Below are 11,099 nucleotides of genomic sequence, written 5' to 3' on the forward strand. Positions count from 1 at the left end.
AAGGCCACTACTAGAGAGGTAAATAGAATACAATCAGGATGTATTAGTCTATTTCAAGAAAGCATTTAATAGTGTGAATTGGTAGAGTTAATGAATGTATAGCAGAAAATAGGATTCGATTGGAAGGATAGGAGAATTTCGCAACATGTACGTGTCTCAGACTGCTCAACGGCGAGTGGCGGAAAGAAGCTTTCGATCAATTGAATCAATCGAACTTTGTAATCTACCAGCGACTTCTTAAATATTATTTCTAGATACGGCACAATTTCCAAAGATAGATCCTTAAATATAAGAACGGATATTTCATCGGGTCCGGAGGATTTATTAAGTTTGATATTTTTCAGCAAAAGTTATACTCCATTATATGATATTTCAATTTTGGTTATTGGTTGACCGGCACGATTTGGTAAGCTATCGGAGGTATTCTGGGAGGTATTGGTGAAGACGCTTTGATAGATGGAATTTAATAAGTTAGCCTTTGCCAAACTCCAGGTTACTATTTCGCCTTTATCATTTTTAAGTGAATAAACAGTTGACTTATTTCCCTGAACTTCTCTGACGTATAACCGAAATACTTTTGTATTTTCTTTCGAATTTTTCGCAAACCTTTTCCCTTTGAATCCACTTAACGCTTTCCAAAATTCATTCTTGGCATTCGCCCTAAATATCTCATAATCAAAAGTGAACTCATTCTTTTTGCCGCTAGAGATATCATCCGCAATATTTTTCATCTTGGCGTGACATAGCTTTTGACGTTGTAATGCCTTTCTAACATTTGCGTTGTTCCATCTAGGTTCCGTGCTATCTTTTATAAATTTCCTGGGAATGAACTTGTTGACCGCCAAGCGCATGATTTGAAGGAATTCAATTTCTGACGGGCATTGAGAAGGGATTATGAAAACGACTCATCAGAACTTGGACATGGAGCGTGGTGGGGACATGGTAATTGAGGGAAGATGATAGACGCAGATTTGAGGTGTTTGAAATGAGAGAGTGGAGAAGGATGGAAAAGGTGAAATGGGGAGAAAGGAAAATAATGGTAGAAGTTCTAGGCATGGTGGGGGAGGTAGGGGGATTTCACGACACTTGGCGAATAACTCATGACGTTTAGAACGATCTTTGAGATCCAGCACTTTGATTTCACACAATTTAAACCACTCGGCCGAATTATTTCATAGTTGTTTGTTTTTCAAAGCCATATATACACGCATGTATACATGCACAACTCATCACCTCCACATTTAAATGCCTCCCAACAGGGCTGAGGTAATTCCAGGTAATGGCTTGGAAAGCGTTTGGTGCTCAATTTAAAGTCCTCGATTCAAAAGAATTTATGTTTGCGCATTTTACAGACCGCCGAAAGACAAAGATAATTCATTACTAGAATTAGATCAGCAAATCAAAGGTTTCTTATCCCAAATTGAGCAGCCTCAGGCGTGATGTGGTGGAAGTTCAACATAATAAATAACTGATCGTAGCACTTTCCACTTGATATCAAGTGGAAAAGTGCTACGATCAGTTAATCATTACGTTTCTTATCCCAACACAATGATCGCGACGTTATAATCGGTCGGGATTTCAATTACTGGACTACTGACTGGAGCACATATAGTTTTCAAACTGGAGGTAAAGACAAAGATATCTGCGAATCGCTATCGAATTCTTTTACGGTAAACTCCTTGAATCAACTTGCCACTTCACCAACTAGGGGTGATAATATTCTTAATTTGTTAGCAACGAATATTCCCGAAAAAGTCTTAACTATGGAAACTATTAAAGGAATTAGTGACCACAGGGCAATAAATGGCACGACCTCTCCTGGATGAAACACACACGGGGAATATGTGTACAAGCTAACAAAAAATTAGGATTTATTAGAAGAGTACTGGGTAAATGTGATGAAAAGGTCACAGAGAAATGTTATCTTTTGCTGGTTAGGCCTCATTTACATATAGAATATGCTGCCATTATATGGGATCCTCACTACGTCGAATAAAATACCGAATCGGATCTCGTACAGCGTTGAGGAGATAGATTAGTAAAACGTTTTTATGATAAATTTAGTGTCGTATCTAAAATATTAGAGCAGCTAGGCTGGAAATCACCCATGGAGAGAAGGTTAAATTACAGATTAAATCTCTTGCGTTAATTGGAAGGACGTCTCTTTAGCAGTGACGTTGAAAATGTAATATTACCCCCATCGGACTGCGGTAGGAGAGTTCATGTCAATAAAATTAGAGAGATTAAATTTAGAACAGATAGACTTATCATCATCATTGGTCGTTCAATCCTAAGATTGGTTGACTGCAACCCTCCACCCTACCCTATCTACATAATGCTAATTTGCTTGCTTCCAGGAATTTTTTGCAATGTACCTTCTTCTACATTTGTTCTATGTATTTATCCCTTGGCCTTCCTCTTTGGACTTTTCCCTCTATTATAATCTTAACGAATCCGCTGTGCCTCAGGGTGTGGCCTATCCATCTGGTTCTTCTTTTCTCTATGGTGTTCCATAAGGTCCGTTCTTCGTCTATTCTTCTGTATACTTCTTCATTTCTTATTTTATCCGTCCATGTGATCTTAAGCATCCTCCTTCAGCACCAGATAGACTTAAGATGTCACTTTTTCCACAAACGATAAGGGATCAGAACAACGTCCGACCGCGGTAGGGGTACAAAATTTGGGTCAAATAGTCAGTTGTGTTTTCACCCCCTGCCACACCCTAGCGGTGGCTTGTAGGGTACATAAATAATTAAATTAAATAAATGTCAGACTAAAATCATGACATTATACACTTTTGCCTAAATGTGACATAGCAATAATTATTTTATTCTAATCGTTACTCACTAAGCGGTCCTCAGCTTGAATTGGAGTCCTTAGCCTATCAGACGCGCATCGATCATGAAACAAAATGTACCTCAGCGCCTCAAACCGTTAAAAACAGGCAAGAGAAGCTTGACTCGGCTCACTTCAGACCCAAGGTCTTTTCATACTGGTCCAGCAGGACCGACCATTCCGAAACTCGTATGGTCCTACAGATAAATCGACCATACATTTGACCTCAGAATGTTCACATGGATTTTAACGATTCCGAGTTGGTGGCGGACCTCACGTTTGGCCCAGAGGCTGTAAAACGTTTGGCCTGCAAGGAGGGCGGTCAAAATTCGGATCTTAAGAAAAACAATCCAGGCACCGGAGCTAAGAAGAAAACGAGCTCTTATTCTTCATATTAATGATAACGAGGGACTTTTTTGAGCAAATAATGTTGAGAGACACTCGAAATGCTTTTCAAGTGAAAGAGCATGTTTTTATGAGGTAATTTCAAGCGTCTAAAGTTATATCTTCATTCCTGCGCGAAGCTTCGGAGATGTTACCGAAGAGAAAACCACGTATCACGTGGTCTCAGCACGCAAAAGTAGTCAAGTGATTTGGAGTTCCACGGAGTTTATTAAATTCCATTTTAATATTACCAGTTGCGATAATATTACCCTTACGATAGTTCATGGTTTGCTTGCAATAGATAAAAAAATGTTTTACGCGAAAAAATAACGACGATTTATCCTTGGTTCGTCGCCTTTTTCCACAGATCGATATTTTTACACGGGGTTTGCCTCGACAAGAGCTATTGCAACTAACGACACTGCTTCGCTCCTATTATATTTGCTTGCGGACCCTCCGCAAATCGTCCGCTGGCAAAATATTTGCGCTCACACATCAAATTGATGTGACGTTCGTTCACCCTGGCACCTCTATCTGTGATTTCCATAAAAAAAACATGCAAATGCATTGATGAGCGCAAACACCAGGGAGAAGTTAAAATAGGCCAGGATATAGCAATAAGACACATCGCAACATCTGGGAATTTCTAATTTAACGAAAACTCATGTGCCATAATATTATCGATATACCTGTATGCCTTAGCTAATTCTCTCCATTTTTATTCATTATACTCCGTTAATATTTTTAAATGCAGCTTATGTTCCTGCCTAATCGGTCCTCTATGATCACCTTGTTAAGGCAATTTCGACAACTGCCACTCTATTCCATTGACGGTGGTGACGAAAGTAATTTGGACCCACTGTACTAAAAATGGCTCCCATTTCATTTACGTACGTTAGGCTCAAAATTCGGACCTTATGATATGAGTCCCAACGCTCAGAATCGCAGCACTCCATAAGTTTACTTAAGGACAAACCTTACGTTTGGCCGCCGTTACGTATGGTCTGGGATTGCAGAATAATCCTGCCCGGCTCCCTTCATGTCTGTCCCCGATCCCATAATGTAAGAGTCATTGCAATCCCTACAGAAGGCCACAGTTCATCCGCCTACTTTGTCAAGCCTGGACCTGTGAAAACCTGATTTACTTTCAAAATCGAGATGCTTGGCAGTCTTTCCCTTGCTGTTAATACTAATTTACCCGTGAAAAGAATGACCGCGTAATATTTACAAGACAACACAGGAAAATATACTAATACGTCTATCTTTTTAATATTTCTTTTCGAGAGCAGTAGTGAAGAGCTGAGAGAGCCAACTAACATACCTAAGCTTTTCTTATTTCATATAAAATTTGTCTTCACAGAAACAGCTCCACTTTCTTTTTTTAATATGCACGAAATCAGCAACAAATAGACAATTTAGCATTATCCTCATATCTTTAAGAGAACACTTGTCATAGGAATCACCTCTTTGTAGATTCAGATCAGGAAGTTTACCTCCAAATTTGTGATAATTTGACTGCATAGCTTTTGGGCTTTTACTCATATTTGAAGCATTCTAAACTGTTCTCACAAAGGAAGGATACACAGCAAAAAAACTGATAAATCTGTCGCAAGAGGCAAAATCATACATTCACACACACGCACCTGCACATTACATTGTTTGTATTGGGAATTGCCGGATAGATGCCAGCTAAAACTACATGTACTGTAAAGAGATAGGAATCATTACCACCACCAGGAGATACCGGCTTCCTGGGAGGGCCCCAGGAGTAAGACAAGTCCCCTTGACGCCATCACTGCTGCATGCGATGCGTGAGTAGACCTTGACATTACTTATCAATACTTATAAAGAGGTTCAAATTACTGAGGTACCCGTGATTGCATTGCATTGCATATTGGAGAGCCGAGTTTGATCAATAAACTGTTTCATTCTGTTTAGCAATAGTGACACCATAGATAGGTATTCTAAGTACATTGGACCCTATTACATTGGAGTGATCGGGAAATTCATGTGTGATGCTGTGATATCCCCAATAACAGAAAGTGGATTTATTTCATTTCCTTCAACAATTGCCAGTTATAAATACTTTTAAGCTGGTTCAAGCTCTTTGATTACCTGATAAATATGAGAAACTTTTTTTTATCTAGTCTTAAAAATAGTTAATGATCTTATTAAATGACTTCATTAATCACATTTTTCTTGTACTTGTAACAAGGTAACCTTTCCTTCATGAGTAATAAGAAGAAAATTGGCAGTGATGGCTTATTGCTTAGTTTCATTTTAATACTTGAGCATTACGAAGATTGTCTACTAGCCTAAAGTCTCTTTCTTATCCAAGTTATCTCTTCTGAGAATACAATAATACTAACAATTGAAGTGAACTTTGTATTGAAATTGCCCATTTCAATACAAAATTCATAAAATGAATGTCATTATTTCACTTACAAATTGATTAATCCATCTTTATCAATTTGGAAAGCACATTAATTCAATGGAGGAAATACTAGATATTTTCATTACCTGGGATGAGTAATAATTGAATTCTAATTGGCAAAACCAAACCAATTACAATGCAGATTAATCATCATATTCCTATGTTTGGCAAAATCACAATGGCTGAGCTTATTACTATATTTCTAGCCCTCTTAAGAATTTCAGCTGTGCATATATGCGGGAATCAGTATGGTGTGGTGGCTAATGCACTGGCTTCCCACTGAGAGGACCCAGGTTTAAATCTTGGAGATGGCATATATTTTTCAATAGTATCCTGATCCGTACTTATTGTGCTTTGTGGAGAGCACTTTGAGTGAGTATGCTGAAATATTAAACTGCAGACCCTTGTCGCCTTTGATTGAGAGTAGGCTAATGCCGATGCCGGGTTTCTCTGCACCCTTCCTCCTTTCCCGTCCATCTATAATGGCACAAATGGCCTTAGCTATTGGTTGCATCCCATAAAACTACTACTATGTATACTATTCTTTTAAGATTCAACATTTTCTACTCAAAATGTATTGAAAATCATAAGAGCAGAAACAGCAATTATTTATAAAGAATCTACAACAAAATAATAAAACAGAATATTTTAAATAAAACGAAATAACTAAAATAAATATAAATTCAATTTTGAGTACCAGGGATCAGATATGTATGTGCATTTTTGAAGATTGAAGAAAAACTTAATGAATTTCAGGAAAATTATTAATTTCAGCATATATGGTTGTATCACATAGGTGACACCTGCAGCTACTTACACCTTTGGCTATGAAAACAATTGAATCAGATTGAAAAATTTTAGTGAAATCCACAAGTTTTGATTGAATCTTTGACATGAAATATCACTAGGTCTTTTCACGAGACCATTTTGGTTAATGTCAACAAAATAGTTACAATTACAGCATGGAAAGGGCATAAAACTTTTTACTAGTAGTAGATAGGATAGTTTTTTGCACCTGATGTTGCACTATAAACCGAATCAACTTGGAATAGTGTGCCTTACTCTTGTGGACTGAATCAAAGTTATGAGACTGAAAGTTTTCTAGAGCCAACTTAGTTTTCCAATCATGTGCTTTGAAACAGAGTTATCACAGAACTTTTGAGTGAGCACAGCAATTAAATGTCATATTCTGGCTAAAAATTTCAAACTTTGTAAATAGATAAGAACAATTATTCTGACACCTGCCATCTTTTCATTCAATCTTGGTCTTCCTCCGAAATTCTTCCCATTATTGTCCCTTTACATTCTTAGGTAAAACAATAATTTTCTAGTTCATTATATAAAGTTAAATAACCATTATTACAAAAGTGCCAGTTCATTACCAGCTAATTCAGTTCATGCTCTTCTCAAGTTATGCCAAAGCATAATGGATAGTGCATCCAGTACATGTGGTAGGTAAATAACTTTTTGTCGGGGCTGAAAATAGGCTGGGCCAACTTGTTGGTCTATATTGTTTCATATTCAACTCCAGATGTTAAAAATAGTTAAAGCATGAAATATTATAATTTAAAATAAAATATCTAATATGGACTTCATTTTGGCTTGGGAAGGGAAGGCGATCAGAGACCGCACCGCAGGACTGGAGTGTCACTATAGAGGAGATTGAGAGGGATTGATTGAACCCCCCCAAGACCAAAAAAATGTATGTAAAAGAAGGTTGGGCAGGGTGGTTGGGGCAGTTAAAAAATAATTACATTAGGCAAAGAAGCAATTACTGTGCACAAGGTGAGAGTTGACGACAGGTACTTAAAGTAAAGATTAATAGAAAAGATTAGTGAAAACATCAATGCTGAGCATAGTTTTGTATGATTCATGAACTCGGTCTTTGAGGCAAGAATATAAGTTTAGACTGGAGGCTCTTGAGATGTGAGAGTGTAAAGAAAAATAGAAAAAATAAAATTAACAATGAGGAAAACAAGCAAAATTCTAGGTATTTTAGGGGAAGAGAGAGGTTTTTTGATGACAAGTGATTGACGTTGATGAGGACAAGTGATGGATGTAGGAGATGCTGGAGGGCAATTGGATGTTGAAGAGGTATTAGAGGAGAGAATGCTGGGAAAGTGAGGTGGAAGGGGAAAAGAATATTCTACCACTATTTTGCACTGCTGGTAGGAATCCAACAGTATTTTTCCTCTGGCATTTCCTTTCCCTCATATTTCATTTTTCAATGATAATTAAAGTTTATTCTCATTTTAATTTTTTTATTTTTAATATAATACATATTTTATTATCTATCATTTAATCTTCATTAAACTGGTTTATAAAGTGAAAAATTATGTCATTCCAAAACTTTGAATTCACCTATAAAAAATTACGACATGTTTTAGACTCATAGAGGTTATAAAAATAAAAATACAATCCACATAACTGAAACTGATGACATGTTGTCCAATGGGTAGAGTGCTGGGCAACTACCTGGGGGACCTGAGTTTGACTCTAGGTGATACTTCTGGGCACCCTCAACTTCACCCAATTTCTGCAAGGCAGCACAGGTCGCCTAACCTGTGTGAATTTCACATCCCATTTTGCTTTAACATAAGGTGAACTCTACCATCACCTATCATTATGTAATGATGGGGTGGATTGCTTTAACTGTTAACTAAATGAAAGTACAATGCTTACAATCAAAAAACACACTAAGGGGCATTTTTCAAAATGACTTGGCCTCCTCAAAAACATGCATTAAATAAAGGTATCCCATCCTATATATTTTTTTTAATTCCATCAGGACCATGTACAGGCCACTCATTAGAATTGAAAGCTTTCCATGCATAGATTTTATTTTAATTAAATATGAGGATAATGATGTACCCAGTGGAATAATTATTTAGATAATTTGGCATATTTTGAAATAAAATAAAATATTATACAGGCCCTCAAACCTCTCCTGCCTCAAGCTAGTCACTTATCAGACTGGCCTTTTCAAAATTTTGGAGCCAATATGATTTCTGCCCACTGACTCTCCATCATACATAAAAAGATCTAATAAGAGTCTCGGAGTTCAACAATAATTATATTGATGAAGGTATAAGAAGATATCACTACTATCCTTGGTTGGAAACTGTATGCTTCCATTATATTGAATCGCTAAAATTCAGAACATCTACGCAGTTGAACTGATCTTGAAACACAAAAACTTTTGCAGTATGCACCTATCACTCAAGTGGCAATAGCTTGCTTGGATTTTAACCCAGGCTTGCTAATTTGGTCATGAAAAATGTGCCAATTCAAATCATATAACTTATTTTAAGTGATATACGTACCACAATATCATTTTTTTCTAGCAGAGATGCGAGATTTCTGGGCATCAGAAAGCTATGGAGTGTTGAATCGCAGTTAAAGGATAATTAACTCAAGAAAAAGATTCAAGGATAAAAAAAAGAAAAAATGTTGCTCACGTAAGTGCGATACTTTCATTTTCCTTAAGTCTCATTTTCTCCAGAATAACTCCTCTTAATTTTTTTTTGAACCTTTGTCACTCTTTTCCTGGAACTACCTGCAAATATTGAAGTTTCTTTAATTTTTATAAAAATGTCCAAGTCTCCCCAATTGTAGGATCTTAATAGTACAAACAACCAAAATCATACTATGAACACAATAAAACAGAAATTAATAGATGGATAACAATATTATAATGAATGAGAAAAATAAATCAAAATGACCTCGAAAGAAATGTATGTAAAGAAAGAAGGGAGGGAAGATAGCAAGAGAAATATTAGGATTAAAATGATTCATTGATTAAAATTACAAAAGTATCAATCATGAGGTAAAGGGCACACATTAAATATAGAAGAAGGATGAATTCATCAACAGTCTCCAACTGGATAAAAAAATGGTGAAATTTCCTGGATTCCAAAAATAATTCAAATCAAACCCTTTCTTCCAACTGGTTTTCCAAAATTTTTTCCTTGAAATCAAATACCTTTTAGAATATGTGAAATGCTGCTTGTAAAATAGTATGATTTTTTTTTAAACCAATGTTTTCTATATTAAAGACACCCTATTGGCCAGAATGTTAGTAAGTTAAAGTAAATCCTTGTCAGCATGGGCTAGCAGGAGAAAAATTTCTCTTGTTCATGGCATCATAATGTACTGAACTACATTTTCCAGAAATAATCATAAACCATTTCTATCCAAGGTTTAATTTTTGTTCATCAAATGAAGAATTGCATATATTTATTACTAATAAGGATTGACAGAATTACATTATTTACTTTTTTTGTTCCAATGCATTGAATTTAAAATAAACTTTTAATGCATTCACAATATGAGCTTGGTTTTATCTCAGATTTGGGCAACAACTAGGAGGAAAAGAATTTTTGAAATAATAAAAGTGTATACTAAGTAAATACAGTAATTTTGTGAATAAATATCTGATAAAATAAGTAAAAAATTTTGGTTGTGTCAATTATAGAACTCTAATTAAAGGACAGAGAGAATAATAAGGAATGCACAGGCAGTACTGCATAATTATAACCAATGTGCACATAGGTACTTATACATACTTTGAAACTTTTAGAATGCTTCTGCATCATTATCATGGATGAATGTCATTAGTTGATTCTGCTATTAATACTATACATTCTAGTCCATATAAATCTGAGAGAACTCTCCATGGAAGAAGTAAGCAGTGCGGTCTTTGTGGATTTTCCACTGGATCAGGGTTTAAGATGCTGATGTTACAATGGCTGAATCCACCATCTTCCTCAGGGAGTTGATACTGGGTCATCATTTTTGCCAATTTTTATAGCAAAAAAGATGACCCGGTATCACTGCCCAAAGGACAACAATGGAATTAGTCATTAAATGTTGGCAGCTGAAACCCTGACCTAGTGCAAAACCCACAAAGGCCACCAGAATTGTATACTATGAAAACACCAAACATTCCATACAAGCTGAGGAAGTACTAGGAGAGAACACTCCATTATTTCAGACTTTTGAAATGAATACAATGCGGTTTTTGAGCACACAAAGCTTCTATCAAATGTAATGAATTTATAAAACTGGAAAGCAACTGAAAAATGGAAAGCAGATACTATGCAACATAATTCTGGTTATAATATATTTCCTCATATATGATCTAATTTTTAACTCAGTGGCTTGTTTATCTCGGGCTGGTTTAATAAATACATTATGCTGAAAGAACTAAAATCTCTAGCTACTAAGTTAAATAAATAAAATTTTAAGTCATCTTGATACCTTCCTGGTCAATTTAAGACCAGCCCAACAGAAAATGATCCATTACTGTTATTCTAATAGTATCTTGTACATTTCTGGCGACACATGACATCGTGGCCCCATGACCCCAAAAGAATGAAGTTGGCAAGGGAACTTAGGGAAGTTTTCAGATATTATTCAATTAGGTGAATATGGGCATGAGCAAATT

This window comes from Hetaerina americana, unplaced genomic scaffold (genome assembly GCF_022747635.1).
Source record: "Hetaerina americana unplaced genomic scaffold, ioHetAmer1.1.p SCAF_7, whole genome shotgun sequence".
NCBI lineage: Eukaryota > Metazoa > Arthropoda > Insecta > Odonata > Calopterygidae > Hetaerina > Hetaerina americana.